This window comes from Phasianus colchicus, chromosome 15, assembly GCF_987193195.1.
Source record: "Phasianus colchicus chromosome 15, bPhaCol1.hap1.1, whole genome shotgun sequence".
NCBI lineage: Eukaryota > Metazoa > Chordata > Aves > Galliformes > Phasianidae > Phasianus > Phasianus colchicus.
Genome location: NC_143450.1, coordinates 6,461,839 through 6,487,972, shown reverse-complemented (window position 1 = coordinate 6,487,972; position 26,134 = coordinate 6,461,839). Strand labels below are relative to the sequence as shown.

Below are 26,134 nucleotides of genomic sequence, written 5' to 3'. Positions count from 1 at the left end.
TTGTCCTGGAAATCCTGCTGATAGATCTATCTCCATGTTGTCACGTAGCATTGATCTGTTTGTAGTGGATTTTTGTGGAGCAGAACAGACAGAAATGGAAAACAGGGTATTTTAAGGCTCCTCTACAGCATAGGTAAAATTTTCTGTAGAACTGACGTAAAATAGTGTCATGAAGCCCATTGAATGAAAGTGAGGCAAAATGGAGTAGTGAACCCATACTTGAAGTTCATTGAAATCATGTCTTAAATTGGTTTCTGTAGTTGAAGAATGTGTGTATTAGTGATTAATGAAGGACTTAAATGCTACTGATGAGCGTATAGAAAAACAAGCAATACGACTTCAGAAATTCTTTCAAAATAGGAAGCAAACACTGAAATCTCTGTAGGGAAGTAATTGACCTTTTTAAGTTGTAAAGTCTAGTATGGAGAGACCTAGGAATGCTACTTTGTAATGAAGCAGCTGTAACAGCTTAACTGATAGCTTTTTACAGATAGCATGTGAAATCTAAACAGTTGATCATGTTTAATAATGACTATACATAGGTCAGCTTGGAAGGCAAATGGTATCCTGGGCTCCATCAGAAGAGGGGTGGCCAGCAGGGCCAGGGAGGTGATTGTCCCCCCTCTACTTTGCGCTTGTGAGGTCCCACCTGGAGTACTGTGTCCAGGTGTGGAGTCCCCAGTACAAGAAAGACAGGGAGCTGTCAGAGAGGGTCCAGAGGAGAGACACGAAGATGATCAGGGGACTGGTGTAACTCCCCAGTGAAGACAGGCTGAGGGAGCTGGGCTTGTTCAGCCTGGAGAAAAGAAAGCTGTGGGGTGAGCTCATTGAAGCATTTCAATACCTATAGGGATCCTACAAACAGGAGGGGAATCAACTCTTTGAAAGGGTTGATAACTGCAGATTATCAGCTGGAGATTTGTGATCCTTGAGGTCCCTTTCATTGAGGTCAGTGGCCATTCTGTGATTCTGTTGCTCTGAAGGCAGTTCCTCCTGTTTATTTCAGTGGAAACTACAACATACCAAGAACATGATAACACTATTTGATAGAGCAAATTTTCAGCTGTAAAACACTTTTCTTCCACAAAGTCTGTACTGTCAGCTGTGCGTTTTTGTGAGCAATGAACAAAGCCTGCATGCTGTGCTTATAACAGTCTGCACCAGTGAATGTGACTCAGTATTTCACAGCTGCTATCATGACACCATTGCGAGGAAAATCTTGCCCATGCAGTTCAACTTTCATTGGCCCAAGCAGATGGAAGCAGAAGGTGCCATATCTGGACTTCACGATGGGTGTGTTAGGACAGTTCAGCTCATATTGGCAGTGTGCTCCATGATCTTCAAACTGGTATGGGGCATGGCATTATGGTGTTGTAAGAGAAAGGTGGTCATCACGGAATCATAGACAACAACAGTTCTGTTTCATTGTCCCATCAGGTTATATCATAACCCAACAAGCACTTGCTTGTGTAAAACAAAACACCACGGAGTTTTTTACTTAAAGGATGGTTGACTGTTTTGTTGTTTTTGTTGTTCTTTTTTGTTCTGTTCTGACTGTGTGTCATTAGAATTCGCATGTTGAGTTTAGTATACTTCATCTTAAGTTCTTTGGGCACTGTCAGCAAGTAGTATTAGCTAAAAGCATGAATACATCTGTAATACATTTATTTGATGTTCTGCATTAGAAAGAGCAATAGTATCTGAAAGCAGCAGCAGTATTCATGTACATTACTTCTCTGTAAATTTCTGATGCTTTTGACTCCACGGTTTGGAGATGGATTTACCTGCAATAGAGCAGGTGGGAAATCCAAAGGGCTTTTGGGAAGAAATAAACTTTCATTAGTTTTCTATTTAGGAAATAATTTGAATACATGAAATAAGTTTGAAATCTGTAGGTATATTCCACTTAAATATTTGTAATTAGTGCTTAAATTACAATTGATCTGTTGTTTTTTTTTGTTTCTTTTTTAAGTTTATGGTTATTTGTAGTCTGCAGCATTAAGATTAACCAAGTAACCAAAACAAGAATTAAGTCATCTGAGTCACTGAGACTGTTGCCATCTTTTTAAAGGTTTCAGATTTTTGTCTCCAAGTTCAGGATGGAGAAAATATTTGACACATCAGAAATTTTATAAGACAAAGTGTTTGTTGTTAATCTTTATTTAGCAATGTTATCATTTCCAGTGCTGCACATATGAAATCATCGTGGCTGAGAATACTGTGGCAAATAAGCCAGAGACACTTGGGTACCACAGCAATTAAGTCCTGTTAAAATGATCACTGGATATCTACTTTGCAGTTAATATGCTATTATGTGAAGTATGAGTGTGTAAATGATTTCTCTAAGCTGAAAGAAGATGCAGTCCATTCAGTCTTGCATTAAGGATGAACAGTTTCCTGTAGTTAGAAGTATAAAAAGTGTATTGACCACATGTAACTACCAGAGCCTTGCCAAATGCCTTGCAGAACTGGGAATATACACTTTCTGAAACATGTTTAGAGGAGGATGTTTAAATCTCACAGGATAGACTGGGTTTGGAGTGTGCTGAGCTGTGTGGCTGTGCTTTGTTATTCTGTTCCAGGTGTGACAGTAGATGGCAAGCCAGGGTTGGGTCTCAGCACAAATTCGTCTGTCAAGGCTGATATGAAAATGGTGAAGGTAATAGTTTGAAGGAGAAGGAGAGTGACACATTTCTGTTCTATGCTGCTGCTTATTTGTCTGCAAATGTCAGAAAGCCGCAATCCTTCCTATGATATTACATTCTTATGATCTTATCCTGCCAGAGCAATGTCTGTGTGTGTCCATGAGCGTTGTGTGTTTCTTTGGTAACAGAGGGTACAGGCAGATAATGGCAAGCAGTCAAATCCCCTTGGCTTGCTTATTTGCTGCTTGTTAGCAGATAACTGACCATGCGTGTGTTCCTAGCCCACTGAAGCTGCAAAGCAGAAATTGGTCATGTATACTGTCCTCAGCATAAATTCGAGCCTTTCAGTTTGGCTCTGAGCCAAGTAAAAATGGTTTAATGGAGTCCAAAATGCATCCCCAGAATACACTGTTCTGTCATTTCTAGACAGCTTTTGTTCTGTGCCCTCCAGCTTTCCACTTAGGTCATAAGATGGCATAATTCTTCTGTGGACATGAAGACAAATAATTCATGTAAACAAAAAGTGGATGATGTTAAAGAGTAATAAGTTCGGGAATCCTGTATTCTATTTGTGTTCTAACAAGGTATAGCTCCTGTCATTCATATTAGGGGACAATGGTTCTCTTTTCTGTTAGATGGGTAGTTAAATGACCCTCAAATCCTGCCATATGTTCCTTTCTGTGCATGGAATTTACTGTCACTGAGTGTTTGTTTTTTTTTTTGTCCTCACTCTGCACAGCCCAGCTCATTGCTATGTAAGTAGTTTCCCATGTTGCTATTTAACAATCCATTTTTTACTTGGTAAGTTTTTTCTAGTTTTTACTCTTTTCATATAATTGAGAGGTACTTTTTATAGTGGGATCTGAAGAGAAAGCAGTGGTGAAGTGGTCTGTGAATCTGAGTCATCGCAATGAATGGTAAACTAGTGAAAAATGGCTGTTTCAGAGAGGTATTAAGTGAGTTTGGTGAAAAGGTTTTAGCAAGAGAAATAGAAAAGGGAAGGTAATGGAAATATTAGATATTTAACCATTCTGAAACCATCCTGACTTGGAGATTTGCTTGAAACATAGAAAAAAATTTAATAGAACTCTTATTTTCTACAGTTATTTCTAATTTAAAACTCAACTAATTTCTCAGAAGTTTGTTTCAACAATACAGTTAGGAGGATGAGGACTCTAGAAAACAAATTCATATTTTTATTACGTAGCTTAAGCAAAGCATGTTTATATAATGCATTATAAATGTAAGTATAATGTATGTTCATTAAATAGATAATTTTAGGTATATGTATACACACATAAATTTGAGCATGTTTTGCTTAAAACATCAGTACCTTTTGCTGAAGGCTGTTTTTGTCACTGGTTCATTTGAGAAACAGTTTTATTGTGTTGCAGTTGAGCAGTGCATGAAAAGAGTTCAAGGAATCCTCTTCATATGCATCTTCTGGAGGCATATTCTTTCCACATTTCTTTTTCTTTATTTGTTTCTTTATCTTCTTTTGGCTCAGTTGGACTTACGTGTGTGCTCCCAGGTGGAACTTCAGGATCAATTCCTTCAGCCTCTAGTACTAAAGCCTTCCAGAAGGAGCTTTCTGTTTGGTTCTCTCTGCCTTAGCTTCCTGAGAGGTGTTGTACATTTGTCTTATTAGCTTGTTTGCAAATGAATTGATACAATTCCGCTCTTTGTTCCTGTATCTTTCATATTTATCCACTCAGTGCAAACTCTTTATTCTAGAAAATAGTTTTTGTGTGAATGTACAGCATCCAGCAGCATAGACTTCCAATCTAGCAGTCCTAGAGGTTTTAGTTGCCACCTTCTTTCCTCTCTTGCTCCGCATTACTGTTTCCCTAAGAGGTCTGGAGATGTTTAAGACCTGTCTGGATGCTTATTTGTTACATAGCTTTCTGGTCTCCAGTCACAAACAGACTGATGTTTTATCAAATCATGTATACAGTTGTTACTCGTGGTATTTTGTTAATGAAATGTTACGTGACTAAGGGCAGGTCTGCCTTATGGGTGTTGCAGTAGGTGGCTCATGTGGGTACCTTGTCCATCTGAGCCTTCAGATTCTTATACAGCCTCCAAAATGAGGCAGTCAGTATCTTATCAAATTAAGGGGGAAAAATGTTTACCTTCTGCTCTTCTTCTGTGGATCACTGAAAACACAGGAAAATCCTATGTTCTGGTATCTTAGACAAGGGGGCAGTTTAACCATCAGGATTAGAGGTGAGCACTGTTCTTAATTCATTGTCTTGTAAGGAAACTTTTTTTATTAAGAAATCATAGTGAACAGTTATGGTTACCATTATTTGCCCATCACATAAAAGGCTTACTTAAACCATCTTTTTAAGACTTGTGTGTTGTGTTATTAATTGACTGAATATTTACATGTTAAGAGAGGGTTTGTTTTTTTTTTTCTTAAGAGTCTGAATGGCTCCTTCTGTTTTTCCTTCCTTTGTTATAAACAGCAGGCACCATAAATTCAGTATTTGGTTGTGAAACAGTGCCTGTCTTGTATAACACATAGCAAAGGTGGAGAAGACTTAGGAATAATTTTCTTGCTTTTCACATTTAATTTTTCAGTTGGTGCTTTAAAAGACATCTCAGATAGTAGATAGTCTCAAGGGCTTGTTGGGTTCCTCTGCTGGTTTAATAGTGATCGTGACACTTGTAAAGTGCGGCACTGAGAGAATTAGTGAACTTGGAATGAAGGAAGGAAGGAATGATCAATTATTCACCACACGCCATCGACTACAAGAAGCAGGACTGCTGCCTGTCTCTCTTCTTTTCTTTCTTCTGCACACACAAACTCAGCTTCTGCTGTTTGTGCAATTACATTATTTTCATTCAAACAATCTCTAGAGAAACCTGTTTATTTGAGTCTGCTGGAGCATTCATCATTAGGGTGTTGCATCGAGTGTCCTTGACATTCACTGCTCCATGCCTCCTGCATCTTCCTCTTTAATTATGTTAATACTCGTGATAAAGCAACAGAAAGACCTGTCTGATTTCTCTGGAAAGAGTGGACTGAATCCTAATTTGATCACTCTTGGGTTGTTTTTGGCCTATATTTTTCTTTTCTTTCTAATCTTTTGTACTTAAACCAGATTTCCAAGGATAGGAATATTCGAGCTTTCAGGTTTTTATATGAAAGCAAGATTTCTTTTTTTCTGTATTTCTACATACTCCTAACATGTGAAAAGGAAGAGCATTATGCTTTTATTCACTTTGAACTATTGTTAAAAATATTTTTCTAAGCTGAGAGAGAAATTGTACCAAGAACTCCACAAACTACATGTTAGATGGGGGATTCTAATTTAAAATAAGTCAGTTCTTTTCATTTTAGTATGCGAGATCACATCTTTTTAATAATTTTATTTATTGTTGTTTGATTATCGAAAGATTGCATTTCCATATTTTACAAGTGCACTGGTTTGAAAATCACTCAATTGCTGATTGTTGTGAAGAGCTTATAGATTCTGCTGAAGCAATAGCTTTCGTGAGGAGCTTGAAAATGAGGAGGAGAACTGTTGCTGGAACTCAGAGCTGGGGAAAAAAAAAAACCAACAACCTGAAGCTAGAGTCAAAGGGTAAAATTTATGCTTCTTGTCTTTGTATTAAGAAAAAACATATTTTGAATTATTGTTGTCCTGGCTTCAGCCGAAACTGTTAACAGCACGCTGTTTGGTTACTGTTGTATGATGGGAGCGTGCCCAGGTTGGCTGGGCCACTTAGTAGGAGAGAGCTGCTGCTGTGGTGGTGTGGCTGCAGGGGTCAGGCAGAGCCAGGACTTCTGGACTGAATTGGGCAAGGCGTTATTCCATCCCACATGACATCATGTGGAAGGCGGTTTCCAGTTCTCTCCCCCGTCTCTTGGGAAGAGCAAGCAAATAGCTGTATGGTGGTTAGCTGCCTGCTGGCTTAAGCCTGAACAGTCATATGGCGTGTCCTTCTTGAACCTTTTAGTTCATAGTTAGTATTTCAGCCATTGATGAGAACATCATGGAGCAGTAGTCCTGCTGAAGGTGAAGTATGGGAAATACCATCTTGATGATGATCTTTTTGTAAGAATTTGAAGAGCAAAGCTCCAGCGCTTAAGCTTGTGATAACAATGCATGTAACTTTAAGCACTTGCTACTAACATCCCTTGTACAAATATGTATTTTGCTTTCTATCACATTCCATGTAGCTCACAAGTATCTTAACGACCTTTTCTGTGCAAAATTACTTGGTGATAGTAAGATGCAGAATAGACATGAGCATGACCTCCCCAAAGATGAAGTAGCTGAAGACCTTTTGGATCTAAATGGTCAGAAAGAGATGTGATGAAGTGGGGTTAAGATTATCCTAGTAATTGCTAATTTTTTTTTTTCTGACATGATGGTGAAGTAGTTGTGCTTTGCACTTGCGTGTTTGACATTATCATAGGAAGGAGGTAACTGTGTTGTTCTTGGATTTTGTTTTTTTTACTTTTTTTCTTCCGATCAGCTAGAAACTATGAATTAGTTTAACGTGCCTTTTTTATATGTTCTTCTGCAGACAGCTTTTGCATCCTTTTTCTAGTATATATAAAGTTCAAATTAAGAAGTGTTGCTGGATACCCGCTTATATTGAAGTCTAAAATAAAAGAATTGCAGCATCAGGAGTTATACGTTTTTTGTGAATATATTCTGACTACTTTGCTTTAGGTTCTTTTTATGTACCAGGGTTATCACAGTAGCATTTCATACCATACTAACTGTGGAAAGAGCACTAGTCATGGTTGTCCTGTTACTATCAAGCAACAGGAAGATTTCAATATGAAAATTATCTTAGTTCGATAAATTTGGTTCAATCCTCTGTTAATAATCAGACTTATTTGTAAAAACATGATTCAGAGATGAAATTGATGTCCCCTAGAGATCTCAGAAGCCCTGTAATTTAGAGTGCAACTGTTTCTGGGTGGCTAAATTGAGGCTCAAGAGCACTATCTTCTGAGAGCCACCAAGTATGCTGTGATTAAAAACTGGCAAGCAGCATCACTTATTTCTGTTCTGCACTTTAGAACAAGGAAACGTAAAGAAAATATCTTGACAGGAAATCTGTTGTGAAACTAGAGAAAAAAAATACCATTCTGCTTCTTCTTGGTCCCATGCCACCAACTGTAGAGCAAACTTCCATTGGTGACGTCAGCACAATTCTTGAATTGGTGTAAAATATGGCATACATCTTTTGTAACATTTGTTTAAGGGATAGCTGGGAATGAGTAGAGGGGAGTGTACATCTGTCATCACACCTCATCAACTTACTGCGTATGCTGCTATGCACTGCCTCTGCTTTTATGTGAGATTAATTCCTAGAATTTGCTGACATCTTTATGATTTTCATAACAGAATGAAATGTATGTATTAACGTAAGTGGTTCATTGTGTGGCCATGTTTTTAAGAACCCTTATGGTTTATTATAGTTCATAATTCTTACTAGGGATATTAGCTTTAAAACAAGACAAGTCTGCTTGTATTTTTCAGTATACGCTGTACTTAGCAAGAGATGTCAGGGATAAATTGATTTCTGATCCTTGATTTGTATGGATCAGTAACCATTGCTGTAAAATGCCTCAGGTCATATTTAGAATGCAGAGAAATAAAGAAAACTATTGGGATGCTACTGCATATGAATTGCAGAATTTCTTTGGCAAAGACAATGTAATGAATCACAACAGTAAGCTGTAGTCTATAAATGGTCATATCCATCAACAGGTGATACTTTTTTCTTATTTACTTTACCCTTTACAGTGCTGAAACAAGAATGTATCAAGTAATACTCGCTCTGAGTGCTTTAGAACTAGTCTAATGACTTTTCTTCTGAAGGAAGTATTTTGGAAGCCATTCTAAAGGTTGATACTACCCCTTAGAGGTAAATGAAAGGATGCAATAAGCTTAACAAAAAGATGCTCTGAAGTGATTTTCCCTTTAAAATGTCCAAGATTTTTCTTATTACTCTGTCCCTTATGCCTTCTCTGACATCAAGGGAACGTGAATAATCCGTGAAGCTAATTTTTATTGCTGTTACTGCCTTTACAGATGTGTTAGTCTGTGTCTTAAAGGCTAAATTATCATCTAGGAATTGTTTTATCATTTCAGGATTCTTAATAAAGGAAGTTTCACTAAAAGTCAAGTGGAAAGATTTAAAACTGAGCAGCACACCTTAAGTTGGAGCGGAGCTTAGTGCTGCTGGCTGCTCGGGACCTGCTCTGTGCAGACTTCCTGATGGTAGAGATCTGGTTTGGAATAACTGGGAATGTCAAAGTGAGGATTAAACCTTTGGATGTGGGAATGTTTTAGAAACGTGAAAAATGCATCCATTAAGCTGTAAATCCTTCTGGTGCTATCATAGCAGTTAGAGAAATCTAAACTGAAAATATGTTTAGTTTGTTTCCGTGTTTAACCCCAATTACCCTTTGCCAGGGAGTTCTTTTTAACATTCAATTCCTCATCTCACTTTTTAGCTTCTGTAGGCCTTATTTTTCCCCCACTACATAAATTGTAGCAGGTGCACAGAATAGAAGACATTACAATTAAATGTAATCAAATATTTTAGGCACTAATGAACAGCTCCAGGAAAACAAGTCAAAAGGAAAAAAAAAAAAAAAGCCTTTAAGTGAGAGTGAGTGGATTTTCAAACACCCAAGGCACCATAGGGCCAATTAAGGGAGTCAGACATCAGGACACATACTCGCATTAATTATCTTTGAGTTCGGGGAAATAAAAAATAAAAGCAACAATTATCATAATAAATCTCCACACATTGCTTGTAAGTTGTGCTAATCTACAAAACACCTGGGTTTTGGAGATTTAAGGCATGAAAGTGAATACTTAATCAGTACCAACCTCACACAGCTAATAGGAAGGCGCAGTTTTGCTGTGATCCGCTGGTCAGAGCAGGATTGAGGTGGGGGCCCAGCCTTCCACGGCTGTGTTCAGTACAGCTCCCACATAAAGCACTGCAGACCAGGTTCAGACTGGAGAGTTATGAAGTCCATGCTGCTGGGGATGTAGATTTTCCCTGCTGTCTTTTACTCTCATTTTATTGTTATGCCCCTAATGGAAATTTTCACAATGGGAGTATCAATCTCAATCTATTCTAAATACCTAACAGTCCATTTAATCCTCCCTTCTCTAAACTCAGAAGGAATCGAACTGGAAGGACAAATATTTCATGAATACTGTAAGAGTTTCCTTAAATGTGTGGATAGAGGAAAAAGCAAGAAACATAAAGGACAGAATTTTTTCTTGAAAAATGTACTTAAAAATTGAACTTTGCTCGATCCAATTGCAGGCTGTTCATACAGAAAATGTAGGATAATGGTATATTTTGGGTTGTTGGTTTAGCATTAGGTAAAATAATGTTTGTTGTGTTTCTCATTGGAGCATTGTGTGGCTGTTCGGTTACATCTGGAGAGTGAATGTCTTTCACTCCAACTTCCACAAGAAAAAAAGCCCTAAATGAACAAGATGAGGTTTAAATTTGTCATTCATATGATGTTTAAATACTAATTAGTCTTGATTAGTCTAGATTGAAGAAGGAGAAATTAAGTGGTTTATTTACCTGCTATTTCCTTTCCCTTCATATCTGATGGAATGCCAAGGTGGGTCATTCAGGTACTGATGAATTCTAATTGCCATTATTTCAGTTTTTCATGCATTCACCTTTAATAAAGTAGCACTTAAAATGAATGAAATGAATGAAAGCGTGAATTGTTTCCTATCTTGTCCCTCTAATCAACTACTTGTTGTCAAATATTTAAAAGACAAACTTCTCTTATTTATAGTGCATGCGTATACACATGGAAGAAATGGATGCATCGTGTGTCAGAGCATCTCATTATTAAACTTTAAGATTATATGATTCTTTTGAAATGGCTATTTCTTGAGACTTAATGTGGACGTTGTGATTTGGGACCTGCATTTTTTTCAATTATTTTTTACTCCGACACTATAATACCTGGAAAAGCTCTGCTTGTCAGATGTCCTTTTTTGCAAACTTAGATATGTTTTTTCAGAATTCTATAGCTTTATGACTGGGGAAGTTCTGATGGAAACAATTTTAGGTTTTAGATCCTCTGACGTGAGGAAAGAAACTAAAATCATTCTCACTTGATGAGTGCTTGACCTGCAAATGGTGAGAGCAATCATTCTTACTACTTCAGGGTAAGTGTGGCCTCTGCTTAATGTTTGCAAAACTCTTTCTGTAAAACCTGGTTTCAAGCTGTGAGCTAAAAGGGAGGAAAAAACACAAAATAATATCCAGTGTGGCCTAAAGCCAGATGATGTGCTTTCAGGAATACTGCCACTAAAGTATTCATTGGAGTTAAGCCTTACCACAACAAGCAGTCTTGTGTAGCTCAGGGTGTGCGATTTTGGGAGGCCCCATCTGGAGTTCTCTATCCAGGTCTGGGGCTCCCAATACAAAGAAGACATGCAGCTTTTCAAACAGAATGGGGACTAATTTTGTATGTGGTCTTACAGTGATAGAACAAGAGAGAACGATTTCAAATTAAAACAAGGAAGATTTAGGTTTGGTATTCTAAGTACAGAACTTCCTCCTAGAGTGGTACTTGAACTAGGCCCATTCCAGTCCAGGACATTGCATGATTCTGTTATTCTTTTAATTTTATTTGGAAGCTTCCTGATTTTTTTAAACTAGTATGACGAACAGGTTGGTACAAAGCAGATGGACCAGTAACAGATAAGCCTGCAATCTCCCTGGCCTGCATGGCCTGAGGAAGAGAAGGATGTTGGGTAGCTGTCTCTGTCTTCTGACTTATTTAGGAAGAAATATCCATATGAAAGAGTGCTTGTTCAGTGTAGAAGTAAGCAAAAAGAAAGAAACTATGAAGAAGAAGCGTTTCTGTTTGCCTCTGGTATATTACATCTATTCAAGTTAACAGGATTACAGTTTGTGCTCGTTACTTGATTACACTTCAGTTTAAATATTTTTTCAAACAATTATGCATTATTAAGTCCCTGTATTGTTTCTAAAGAATGTGAATGTAACTCCTATTAACGTTTTGAAAGTGCAGCAGTTGAAACTTAATGTTCAGATTTTGAAGTGTTTTGAATTTTCCTCTTGTCTCAGGCTCAGAAAGATAAATAAAAACAAATGTATATTTTGTATTGGTACAGGAATACAGTCTAGCTCTAGTCCTTATTTCCCTGTTGTAGGATGTTAGCATGGGAAATGACGTTGAAATTAGCAAAAACACTCAGAGTTAACTGAGTGGTTAATAGAATGTATATCTTTGATCATGACCATTTCATATCAAGACTTGGTATTTAAGCAAGATTTGTGCTTGCATTTTCTGGCCCAGTTTCCTTTTCTCCCCCCTCACTTTCTGATATTCTAATTAATAAAGGAAAGCCTCTCCACAATATGATTCTACGTAAGTTAATTCGTTTTCTGTCTCCTGAAGTATTTTTTTTTTCTTTTTTTATAGTTCTGCATTACCTCTGTAATTCATTATCAAATAAAAGTCTATAAGCACTTTATATGCAGGTGTACTTTTTGATTATGAGCACTGTTTTATAGTTGATAGCATTAATGTTTGAGTGCTGAAGTTGATAGATTTGATGCTGATGAGGATTTACTATGGAGAGATCTTTATTAACAGTGTATCCAAACATAATGAAAAATGATAAACTTAGCATCTTGTGCTGTTTGCTTTCATTGAGATTGCTGCAAAACTTGAGCAAAGTTTTTTGTTGTTTTTTTTCTTGCTTAAGCAAACAGAGTTACTCAAATCAGGCTTTTTGCAGGAGTGGGGCTACAGCTCAGGGAGGGCACATTCTCATTTGATGATGACCTTTTTTTAAAACCCTCTCCTCACTTCCCCTAGTAACTGTGTCATTCCCCCCCTCTCTGTGCTATTCAACATACGCTTTCTTCTAATAAAATGCAATGGTATCTTGACTGGTGATTTGACTGTCAATCTTCGCTCTAACAAGAATCTACTTGGGAATGAAAATCTCTTTGTTCCTATCAAAAAGTATCAGTAGCAAAGCCAGAGTCTGCCATTTGAGGAGTGCTCTAAATAATGAAGTGTATTAAGGCAGTTTTCCCTTAGGATATTTCAGTGTGTGCATGTGTAATTTACAGATATTGTGTTTGTCTGTTTGGGCGATAGGTGTTAGAAGTTTTCTCAGGACATTATAGTAGTTAAGTCTTATGAACATCGATTTTCAATACTAGCTGTGTTCTTTGCAAGCAAAGATCAGATCTATTAACTGATGTGTCTCTAAGTTGTTTTTATAACTTCTGAGTTCTTAATATTCAGAAAATTATGGGCCTGTTCTGGGGATCAGATGGAGGTGAAGTATCATCTCCATTTGAAAACAGCCACAGACTTGCACCACATCAGAGAATGGAGATTTGAGTGTACTATGCAATACAGGTTTTCTTTTCCTGTCAACTATTTTAGGATCTGCTGACTGGAACAATAACGATGAAAACAAATGCTCGTTGGAATCAAGTTATATGTCTTTCCTCCTTGATAGGGCAAGATAACTTTTTGTATTCGTAATGCTGAGAGCATTTTTGATCAATTTAATGTACATTACGTAAGGTTTCATGGGAAATTTTGACCAAGGACGCTGTTTATATGAAATGTATCACAATAAATCAGAACTTCTATCTGAAAATATCTATTGCTTTACAAAATCTGGCTTAAAACTTAGGCAGACGTTCATATCAATTAAGTTGCATATGTAATAAATAGTGTGTAAACTCAATCACATACTGAGTGTGCATATTACAACCATTAGACTAAGTAAAAATTTTCAACAATAGAGTAAGTGATGTAAATCTCTTATTTCCCCTTCAAGATGTCTTTTCACTTAAAAGCATTTTCACAATGTTTTCTCATTGGTCAATAGCAGTCTGACTAATGATTCTTGGTTATTTTACAGTTTTAAAATAGAGAGTGTAAGGGACAGACAGACTACTAAAATGAACTAAGAAAATCATTCTAATAAAATGAGAAATCAGCTTTTAGTAAAGGGCATAGGAGAACAGAAAGGTCTGGCAAATAACAGAATAAAAGCAATCTTAAATTTTTTTATGAAACTGTGCAGCTTATTCATTTGAAATAAGTGTCTCAAAGCGTCCTTTAAAAATATCACCAACTGCTAAAATCGAATACTGTCATTTTATCATAGTAACCATAGGTTTCCTGATTTCATAATTGGCTTGGCTAGGGAGCTCAACTGTAGGGATTTTACCAGTAGCTGTTCTTATCAATTTTTTAATAAATCCCACAGATTGAGTACAGTAAATAATAAATTGCACAGTGCTCAGTAAGTCAATATTTAATTTAATATAGATTTTGGGAAACTAACATTTTACATGCACATATTACTATAGTTCTTACTGAAATGAAAGAGTAGGTTTTATTTACAAACGGGAAAGGGGTAAAATTTACAAGGTAATTCTTTGAGTGTTTTTTAACTTCAGCTTAACAGGGTGTGAGATCCATCCAATTGGTATCAGTTCCTAAGGATATACAGATTCATAAAGCAAGTGTATGCACATACATTCATGCTGTAACTTCAGCATAATCTAAGCATGTTTAAGTACATTTCCATAGAGAGAGAAACTTGAGGTATGCATGTCAACGGCTTATGGGCTGGTTTGGCCCAGTTCTGTGACTAGCGGGGCGGAGGGATCCGCAGATCCGCGCCTCCGGAAAAAGGGAACAGGGGACCCCAAAATAATTAAAAACAGCGGCAATGATCTGAGGAGAAACAAACTAATTTACTAAATATATTATCGGAATGCAAGATAAAACACTATAATACAATATAATTAAATTTGAAGCTAATAAATCAAATATAATGAGACAGAGAATGTCCGAAAGGTGGATAGGCCTCACCACAACGCGGGGAGCTGAGGTGAGATGCGCAGTCCAGTTGAGCAGCGGGGAGAAAAAAGGGAGGAGAGCCGACGAAGAGCAGGCTAAGAAGAGTGCATCAGGTGACCTTGCCAGGAGTTGTATCTCGAGACTCTCTGTGACCGCAAAGTCCCCTGGGGAAGGTAGTTCTTCTTCTCTTCCAGGCAGGTCCCCAGAGCTTGAGCACCAACAGTTAAACTCCCACTGCCCCACATGATGTTATGATGTGGAATACCGAAAACCAAAAATCACAAAACCATGACATATGCATAAGACTAATTAAAAATTATTTTACGATTTGTAGGACTGAACTGTCCATCAACTTGAGTATTGTTAAGATCTTTGCTTATGGACATATTGAAAAAGTGTACCTCTTTCATCAGTAAGTTAAAATATTTTTCATTGAAGTCTAATTAGACAATGCTGTTTATACACATACATACATGTGTATGTTACTTAGCTAATAAAAAGCCGAATACGAGCGAATCAGGAACAATTGCCTGTTTTGATTTGCTTCTTTCTGAGGGAAAAAAAAAAACCAAAACAACAACAACAACAACAAAATGAAGTTGTTGGGCTGGGCTTTTTTATTATTATTGCTGTTCATTTGTTTTTCCAACTAAAAAATTCTGAAGAGTATTCCTGATTTATTTATTGACTTGATAACTTCACTGAGCATTTTTGTAGAAACACCAGAAAGGAAAAAAACATAAGAGTTTTTTGATGCTGCACATTCTGATGATTAGAATTGGAGAAGCCATGGTTACTACCCCTTATAATTTCCATCGTTGTTTTCTATTGTTTCACCAACTCTAATTATTTTGATATTTATGCTGCTTAGTGGGAGCATTATTTGAGTACTTCAGGAAAGAGAAAAAGGCAGGAAACAGTTAAGAAAAACCATATCAACGCTACCAGCTGAAGTGCTGACTTCCCGTAGTAGTAAGGTTTATGTGATCTATCCCAAAATTTAGCTCTTAAATGCAGGTATAAATCAGCTAGGTCTGGTCCTGATACAACCTGGTTGTAACCAAGGAAGCTGCTCCAGATGTAAATGGGTGAATTGGCACTGTAGGAAGAAAAGAGGATTCCATGAGGAGTACCAGGAAAATTAGAGTTCCACCCTTTCTGTCTGGAGAGCTATTTGCTGAAAGCTGTATTTTAAAATGAGATGATAATGTAGACTGTTACAAAGGGTTTTGGTGGCTGTCATTTTGGAGGAGAGTATTTTTATAATAATAACAAAAAAACAGTTGTTTTTTTTCAGAATATTTTATTTCCTAAGTCTTCATTTGACAGTTTAGTTGGCACATCCTGCTAAAAGCAGAGCTCCACAAAGAAAAGTAGATCATGCTATGGGATATAAGCTGAGGGTGGCTCCTAATGGCTTCTACCATTACCTGCAGCCGTTTCTGCAATGTTTCATAGCGTTGTAAGTTTCTAACATTATTTTCATTATAGATTTCTTTTTCCCAATAAATGTTAAAGGTATCTTCTCCTCAAATGAATATTATCAAATACATCAGATTACTGTCAGATTGAGAACGTGGAGTAGTTATAAGATTATAATCTCTGTGGATTTTCATGCCAGGTGTAAAATAAAGAAATTGTGTAATTCCGGAAACTTATAGTATCTAGCAAATTTTATTTAAGCTCACTCAATTTTTAGTTTCTGGGTTTGTTTTTATGTTTTTTAAGCTTTTATCTTAGGCCCAACATTGATGAAAATTAATAATAACACTGTTATAGTTTTGCTTTCTGAAGTGAAAGAAGCTCTATACCAGCAGTTGTATCACTGGCCTAAGGGCAGTAGAGTTTATTTCAACCAATTAAAATAACAATTACTTTTAGAGAATCTAATAGGAGCACCCTTTTCCTAGCTAGTTCCACATCCCAGGTAGTATGATTAAAAACCTTCAGCTCCAAATGACTGCATTGTACTGGCTGCCCTTTCTCCAAAAGAATATTTACAGTGATGGCACTTGCATGGTGATTTTTTCAGTTTACTTGCCTAAAAACAATATGCTAATTCATTCAATGTTGGGAGCTATAGTTGATGTGAAATAAACCGAAGTTTGATCTCTTTGGGTCGCAGATTATGATATGTGTTTTGAGATGATGTGTAAAAACTTATCTTGACCTGTTTGAGTATGACTGCAAATGAAATGTTGACACTGAAAATTATGTTTTTGTTAAATGCAGTGGCTGAAGTTTTGCAGAAAATGTAGTGGAACATCTTTGCAACTACGTCTTATTGTATACCTTGAGGTCCTGGCTTGATTATTTCTTTGGTCCCGTTACAATAGCTTTTGTTTGTTTGCTGCCTTTACATTCTTGCTGATTCTCAGTTATGTTTAAGTTAACTAGGATATTTACAATTTCTTCCACATTTTCAAGAGACAAAAACATGGAAAATAAATAAAAACAAACAAAAGCTTCTTAAAGTTCACTCTTACTAAGTTAGAACAGCAAGACTGAGAAAAAGCAAGATGCCTCTTTTATTCGGTTTCTTGATCCCCAGTTTCTGAAGGATCAAGATGATGTAAGTAAGGTATATGCTGTTCTTTATTATTATGGCTCAATGCAGTGGTTGTATCATCTGATTGTCTGAGAAGGAATGCTGCATGGAGAAATCCGAAGGTTTGTCAGTACTCTGCTACCTTCTACAACTTAGTAATTTCTCCTGTGAAAAAGTGTTTCTAAGTATGGATGTTATATGGTTGCTTGATGTACTTAAAAGGTACTGGTTTGTGATTCTAGGGAAATTTTGATCTCTGACTCCATGTACTGTACAGAGACTGATGTAAAAAAAAAAAAAAAAAATAAATAAATCAAAAACAAACAACCTACTTTGTTGTACAAATTCCATAAATGTGATCATTTCAATGAGCCACGTTAAATTCACGTATTGTATGGAAATAGCATTCAAATCTGGATATTCTGATTCCTGGTACCTCTAGCTTTGCTGATGCTCTCGTAATGTATTGCCAGTGCAGTTTTGGGTCTTCACTTCAGAAATCCAGAAGGGGTATCGTAATCATATTTTTGCTTCACAGTTTTGGAAAGCTTCTATTCCTGTGACAATATGTAGGCTTTGAGTTGTTATTCTTTTAAATTCTGTTATTACTCGAGACATCTCAGCTCTGGGTCTCTGTCTGTCTTCCAATCCCAGAAATAGATTCAGAAGCTTTCCACAAATAACCTTAGGCCCCTTAATGTTAGGTCTAATATTGTTCTTCAACACTTTAAATGACTTCTGTGTTCACATAGTGGTTCATGGAAAAATTTATTTAATTCTGATAGTTTGGAAGTTCTTAACTGTTGAAACTAAACTATTATTTGGTTTTTTTTTTCTCTGACATATAACTATAGAAAAGAGGATCAGCATTGGATTTTACTCCAAGTTCCTTGGGCATAAATGCAGAATCATTTTAGTGATGCCAGTGCAAATTACTCCTATGTTTGCACCTAGCTAACTAACAACAAGCTTATGTTTTTGAAATAGAGTATTGTTTTAATTATCTCAATTTTATTGGACTTAAATTCCTTTTTGCTTTCAATGAACTTATTCCTATTCACAACCACAGTGTCTCACCAACACTTCTGCCAACATAAGTATTAACAAAATAAAAAATAGTAGCGCTATAGATCTCAAAAGGGTTCAATATAGGAATGATGATAATTGGTTTTTTGAGGAGGAAAAAAAAGACAAAATGCACAGAATGATGGTGGTGGCCAATGACTCTGATGTGATTGTGCCTCAATTTATGTTATGCTGAGTATGGGTGGTAATATTTCTGAGAAGTGCAGACCTAGTTTATCTTAAATATGAGTGATTTGTATAAAGGATTTTTATCCCTTTAACTTCATACACTTGTAGATGAGAAACAAAATTTTTAATCATCCTTAATTTTATGGGCAAGTAAGGAAGTTATGTCGTCTTAGGGTTTGCATTTGCTATACTTCTTTTCAAAGGGAAATAATTCCTAATATGTATGATAAGATTGTGTCTGTGAAATAGGATGGATACATATTTTTTTTTTCCTGGTGGCTTTTACCAAAAAGGCTCAGAGCACAATAGTGCTGGCTGCTAATAAGAGCTTGACTTGAATCATGGGACAAAGTGATTCTCTTGTTTTCTGGTACAGCCCTGTGGATGTTCAGTGCAAATATTTTGTGGCTTATAGGCACAAAAGTCTTCATGATTATATGAAATGGGATGAAGTGATACTGTGCAGGGAAGAGAAATCTGATTCTAGGTGAGTGCTTTTGAATGCTGTCAACAAGCACCTCTTTAAAGAGGGAAAAGAATGGCTCAGCCTGTCATCAGCACGTGCTGAGGCGCTGCGAGTCTGGGTCTTGTCAGGCTGGCCAAGTGCGTGCTTCTGGGAATGAAATGGCTACCTGAGGGACAGAATCCTACCTTGCCTTACAGCTCTGCCCGCTACCTTTCTTGTTCTGTGTGGAGACACTGCTTACGTTGTGGGATCACACAAGCCTTGTGCTTAGCTTTCTGATCTCAGTATATACGTGAAATATCTCGGCTTCAGTCCTATCTCATATTTGTATGTTTTCAATTTAGGCGACAGTTCGCACATAGGTGTCAGTTTACATGTACATTCATAGAGTACTTCCAGGTGCTTTTAACTAGTAACAGCTGAGAATACTGTTAAAAAAGCAGTTGCCCTGAGAGACAGGTAAAAAGCATAGCATGCTTGCCAAGAAGGGAAGCATTACCCACTGGCTTCCCATTTAGCTAAATCTCATGCTTATTCTGCAGCAGTTCTTCACTGCATGTTGCTGCAAAAGAGCATTGCGAAGGTCTAACATGATTTTCTCACTGCAGAGAGGATGGATATGCTCTATAGGTGGGAGGAGGGAATGATCTGGGAATTAAAGCAAAGAAGAAGAGTAGGCACGATGCTTTAATTAGCCTTGTCCCGATTCTACTAAGCTGTTAACATCTGAGCCATCTGCTGAATAATTTGAATCACCTCCTTGTTACCGGACTGAGTTGGGAAAAGCAAACCAGTTCTTAGGAGCTTCCATCCTATTTGTTTGTCTCATTTGCAGCTTGTCATTTCAGGATGCTGCTGGAGATCACTTGCCAAATATGTTCAGGCCGAAATTGTACCGTTAGCAGGTTTTTTACTGTCATCTGCAGTGATGTATTAGGTCTGCTGCATTCCAAATGGTCTCCATTTCCATTCAGAAAAGCTGAGGTTTCTTTTCAACTCTCCCCTTTGGTGAGCCACATTTGCCTTCTTTCAGATTGCAGTGATGTTTACCATGTTTACTTTGGGACCTAGGCCTCTGAACTGTCTCATAAATGTACTCACTTATTACTTTTTATTAGAAAATAAGGAAGTGCTCTCTCCTTTCTAAATCTCCATTGTGGTGTGGACCATAGACTCTCAAGGTTCACAAGCGAAGGCACTGGGACTGAAAAGGTACATTTATACTGTGACAGGTTGTCTCTTTATCAGTGAATCTTCAGATGTTTTCAGCATATTGTGAAAGTACCTGTGAAATCTCAAGGCTAGTAGCTAAATGAATTGCAGTTGAAATAGAAGATGAGCTTTTGTGTTTAAAAAACAAACAAACAAAAAACCCACAAGAACTTGAACCTATGACTTCAATGTTTAGATGGTTATTGTGTTGGTCCAGCTAGCTGGATCTGATAATTTGGAATTAAATTCTGTAAATTGGCACAGATAAAGTGCTATGTTTCTGTTTAAATGAGAGCAACAAAAGCAAAAGTAAAGAAAGGAGTGAGTGTGACTTAATGACCTGGCTTTGTACGAGCACAACATGAGGGCTCTTTCTGCTTGCTGATGAAAAAGGTATAGGAAATGGTTGTGACTATGCTGATAGTCTGTTGCAACTGAGAATTTGCTCCATCAAATAGCATCATATTGCTTGGTCAAATAATGCTCTTTGTATCTGTTTTATTTTCCATGGAAATAAATAGAAGGCTTATTTTTTGGAGCAGCCTAGATAGCAGATATTTTTTTCCCTATTAACCACCTTTTAAATAATTGGATTTTTTTTACTGTTGATATTCTGGAATGTTAACACTGTGAAGCTTTTTGTACCTCTGCAGTTACAGATTACATTTAACTTCTTTTAAATCTAACCTATGCTTTTATAAAAATGAGACTTTCTCTTCTTAGTTGTTAGCTGATATTTTCTACCAAAATTGTGAAGATGTCATAATCATATTTCCATAAGCTTTGTTTAGTGGGTCGTCATGGCTGTTCTGCTTTGTCGTCCCCGTAATTGACTACGTGGTTTGACTCATATTGTTTCTGTAAGATGGATATGATTCTCAAGGTATTTTTCTCGTGTCATTTTGTCTTGCTCATTTCTTGAGGATCTGTATATGAAATGGGGAGAAGAATTATAGCTCTGTAGAATTATGTTCATAAGGATATCCTTTTTACCATATTTGTCATGTGAAGGATCAGTGTGAACAAGAGACCAGGATAATTTTAAATAAAACTCTGCTTTTCTGCAGAGAAAAGAAATACATGCATGTTTATACATATTTTAATGGCTGTGCATGTGGGGTCAGTGATCCACTTGAATACTCATGGTTTGCACAACAAACAACCTCATAACAGACACTTCTCAGATATTATAGCAAGGCTTTTTTTCCCCAGTACTTACAGTTAGGAAAATGTGGGGACCATATAAATACCTTACTGTTTATGTCTTTGTATCATGTATTTATCTTTCTTTTCTTATTGGAGATGTAACCAGATGTGCTAGTAATTTGTATTGTTTTGGGGAAAAAAAAGTGTGTGTTTATCTGAGATGTTATACTCAAATTACACTTCAATCACAGTTATATTTTTAGTTGCATAACTTGTCAGTGTAATGGTTATGGAGTAGAAACAAATACAGAAGACAACCAGAGAACATTGTCGTAATGTCCATGTAAATTGAATCATGTAGTTCAATGAAACTGTTTTTACTGCGTGAGATTTGATGATCTCAGTGTTTTTAATGCTCTTAATTTTGATTAAAGTCTGAAGTAATGTACTAATATCAAGATGGATATCATTAAGTACTTAAAGATAAGTTGAGTTGTACATGATCAACAGCCCATTTTTTTTTTTGTATTTAAAAACTGCATGATGTGTTTTCATATACGTTTGCCAAACTTGATTTTAAGTAATTAAATATTTGGCGAAAATCATGTTGTGGCTGAAATTATAATTTGCACATCTAATACGCTGAAGTCATTAGGATTTTTAAAGGTAAAACGGTTGATGCCTTCCTTTGACTGCTTCTGTGACAATGGATTTATATTAATCAGAGTAACTATGCTGTTTGTTTTTAGTGAATCTGGAAAGTTGTTTTGTTGCTTGTCATTTTTCAGTGGGTTTGCTTTGGTCTTGGAAAGTATTTGAGAAAGAGAGGTAGTATTTTTATTTCCGTTACCAAAACAGAAGTTACAGTAGCAGGAACAGCACAAGACTAAACTCCAACACTGTACATACGTTCAGATATGCATGTGTGGTTTTATATATCACTCACAGCACTGTCAAAAGTAAGTACATGTTATTGTTAGAATGAATGCAGATAGCAAAATATTAAGTGCTCAAGATAATTAAATGGATTTGTGCAGGTACTGTGGACTTGGTAGTACTGAGGAGCATGGTTAGTGGTTAATATGGGTGGTAGGTGGGCGTTTGGAATAGATGATCTTAGAAGTCCGTTTCAAACTTAATGATTCCGTGATGTTATAATCCTACAATTCTTAACTGCCTGCATGAAGAGCATAAATATTAGCTAGACATTTGTGTGATCAAACAGATTTCGAATTGCAGAACAAGTTTGTGAGATAGCTAAACATTTCTCTTTAAAAATAAGATATTTTATTCTCCTAACATTAGCTGTCCATGTTAAATCTCTGAAGGACAGGGGAGGACAACTCATTGGTTTGTAGTTATGCACTGCTGATCATATGTGTGGATCAGCATTCCCAGGGAAAGAAACGTAACAATAGCAATTGAGTATGTAGTTGCAGGGTGATGATGTTATTAATACTGCATAGGCAGTCATGTGATGGGAAACAGAGTTAGACCGAGCACCGGTACACCTAATAGGAGCTACCATGACTAGCACACTTGTATTTGTCTAAACTTATTTCATCCTTATGCAATTGATCAATTGAATTAACACATCAAAATAATCTGTGTCTTATGTCAACACCTTATTTTGTTTCACTTGAGGTAATTGATAGAGTAAGAAGTATATTTGGGGTTTACTAGAAAGAACTACTGCATTTAGAATTTATGGTAACAGTTAACGTTTTATTTGCTGTCCTTTTGAAGTTAATAGATACCTCGAAGTGTAGCAGTGAAACTGCAGTTGGTGCAGTAACTAATGCTGGGACTCATGCAGACAGCTCTACTGTGCTGAGTCCTTTGTCATGTCATCATTTTATTACTTAGAAAGTTTTACTTTTTCTCCTTTTCTTGTTGCTTTACATAATAGTATGTAGCCTTCTATATACAGACTGTTTCTTAGTTTGCTTTGACTTTATTTTTAGTGTAATATTAAAAATATTACCATTTTCGAAGCAGACTAAGGTAAAAACTACTGAAATCCAAAATCTGAGATGAGTCTGTTGGGGAAAGCATGAGGCTCTGCGTGAGTTTCCGTAAAGGGCTTATGTCCAAAATAAATGAGAAAATACACTGTACAGCTCAAACTGAACTGAAGACTTTTGTGTTGCATTACAGTACGCAACTTCTTATTAAATGATGGTCTAGGCAACATGAAGCAACTGTAAAACAAAGCGTTGATGTTTTCAAAGGACTGTCTCAATTATGGATTACGTTGGGGGGGAATCCTGGAACATTTGATGAAATATTATGCCTGCTTTCTTTTGAAGTAGATTTATTGTGTTTATAGTATTTATCTTCAAAAAATGGTACGATATGTGAAAATGTAATTCTTACTTCTTAACCCATGCAGTGTGAGAGACTGAGCAACCTCCAGCATGAGTTCTTCTCTTTAGGTGGGGCCTCACATGAATGGACACGTGGACTTGGTGAATCCACACATTCATATTTTGTGGGAGAATAATTTGATGCTTGTTAGCTTTCTACTTCCTCTTTGCTGTAACAAAAACCTTTTAGAAGTGTGGCCAAAAGGAGTTTTTAGTTCCGAAGAACAGCCTACAGTGTTACAGTAGATATCCGAGAAAATACATTCTTTTGAGGGTTTATGAGCTGTGATAGGTTAGAAGTAGAATACAGGGAACCTACACAGAACACCGGGTGAGCATTGGAATGAGTCTCAGAGAGGGCATATATTACAACAGTTAGATATGTTATCATCAGAAAGTGTACAAAACACACGATTTTTCTCATATGCTTTGTGTGACCCTAACTTTCTGATTGTTCAAGAAAATAATTCCTATTGCAAATGTAAAGAATAAATCTACTGTTTTCTTTCCATTTTGGTGTTTCCTTGTCTTTTCATTTAGATGTAATCACTGTGAAGACAGACTGAGGGCAGAAGAAATTAAACCAGTTGGGTGAATTAGCTCAGCAAGTGACGGTTCACAGGAGAGTCTTTATCTGCTCTTTCCACCAACTGTATGTGCATAATTGCAGGTAAGTGCACTGGCTACATTCTCTTCAATAGAACAATTATAGTAGAAATTATAATTAAAGGTCTGATGTTATACTCATGACTAGATATTTGGGTCAAACTTAAACATGTGCTAGCTTGAAGCCTGTTCTAAAAATGTATTTGATTAAATTTATATTTTATTGCATCTTTTCTTGGGGGTATGATTATGCAGCCAAAACGAGTCAATTAATGTCAAAATCATGTTTAGAAAACCTGCTTATTTTTATTAAGTGTTTCAGATTTTAAGGATTCTGTTTTTGTTTTCTGTTATTGTCCTAATGAAAGTTAATGTGTCTATCCCTATGTATTACTGTAAATACTGTGTTTTTAAAAGCACTTAAAATAGTGTTTACATGTTGTTTTGGAAAAACTTTCAGGATTATAAATTTGAGGTATTGAAGACCTTTTGAAAAGCCATGGCAGGATTGAGCACCTAATTACTCTCTATGACTACAACAATCTACTGTAAATGTCCTGGTGCTGTTATTCACACAGTAGGAATCGAGACATCTGCTAGTCTTCATAAAATCCTGTATCAGTTTTCATGATAGTTGATGCCATAAGATCTTATATTGCCACTGCTGAAAACATGGACTGGGAGAGTAAGAGGAATGGTGATGTAGATTACCTGAATCTGGACTACTGCTGGCTAAATACCACCGCATAGCGTGAAGGTTACTCAGCAGACTGTATAAACATGGTAGCATCATATAGCACCCAAAAGCACAGATTGAGAGAAATACTTTCCTTGAGAGGTGAAATTTGTGAGGATTTGGCAGACAGCATGATCAGCTTCTTAGCTAGGGTAAGCCGCTGCTAAAACATGAGTGAGGCCTTTGAATCTGTAAGAAATTCTAGAGTCAGACTGCAGCAGGTAACATTTTTATTGTGAACACCTTACATTTTCAGTGCACACATTTTTAACTTCAGAATGCATAGCAATTGCATCAGTGGGTTTTGAAAGTACTTGATATGTTCCCTGATTTCTCCTGTATAAGTTTATTTCTTCCTTACAGAAGTTCTGTGACAGAATTTAGAATCGTTAGGAAATAATTAGAAAATTTCTGAAATGAAGTATTTTTTGAAAGCACATGTTGTATTTGAAAGCGATAAATTGTTTCTATATTTCTAAAATTTAGTGTATTAAAATAATTGTGGTAATCTCAAAATTACAGTTGTCTCAATCTAAGTCTTAATTTCATATTAGCTCAGGAAAATAATGATTTATGCTTTTGTGTATTTGAAGTATTTTGTGAAAACTGATTAAATGTTAGAAAAGAAAAAGAAATGCAGTTTTGTGCTGTTCTAGTTATTTGGCTTTTTAATATCCACCTCTTACTAATGAGGGATGTGTTAACAACTGTTTGTATGTAATATTTTATCTTGTTTTTATCTACTTTATGTGCAGTGATTTAACTAAGTCTTATTTGTCCTTAAATGTAAATGAAAAATGTGAACTGGAGAAAAAGAACTGCAGAACACGCTGGAAGAACTTAGTGATTTTCTTAAAAAAAAAAAAAAAAAGAAAAGTCAGATGTGTTTGAAAGTATATTTAAAAAAATCCCTAAACCTGGTAAATTCTGTTACTGGTTTCTCTTAATTCCGTGCATGTATTTCTATGAGGAAATGAATGCTTTCTTCTTGATCTGACTCTTTGTGTGGAAGCTTCATTATGGGTTCCTGTTTTTTATTGTCGCACTAGCTGCTGTTTTCCTATATTCTCTTTGTGAATATTTAATATGTATGAAAAAAACTTGAGTTTTTTTCCTTCAGAGATCAGCAAGGAGAAAAACAAAATGATTTTAGCAATACAAAACTAAGAAGGACAGTAGATGCAAAAGCTTCCCAAGTCTTTTGTGTAGCCATCAGAAATCCCTGCATGCTTTTGATACCTGTACTTTTTTTTTTCCCAGAC

General features: G+C 36.4%; 1 long non-coding RNA gene across 2 annotated transcripts in view; it reads left to right on the top strand.

The window, feature by feature from the left end:
* Window positions 1-26,134, top strand: part of LOC149915885 (uncharacterized) — a 130,573-nt gene that overhangs the window by 48,758 nt on the left and 55,681 nt on the right. For both annotated transcript variants that reach the window (XR_016471341.1, XR_016471340.1), the window contains exon 2: window positions 24,071-24,200. This is a non-coding gene — a long non-coding RNA (uncharacterized LOC149915885). The remainder of the gene's footprint in view (window positions 1-24,070; window positions 24,201-26,134) is intronic.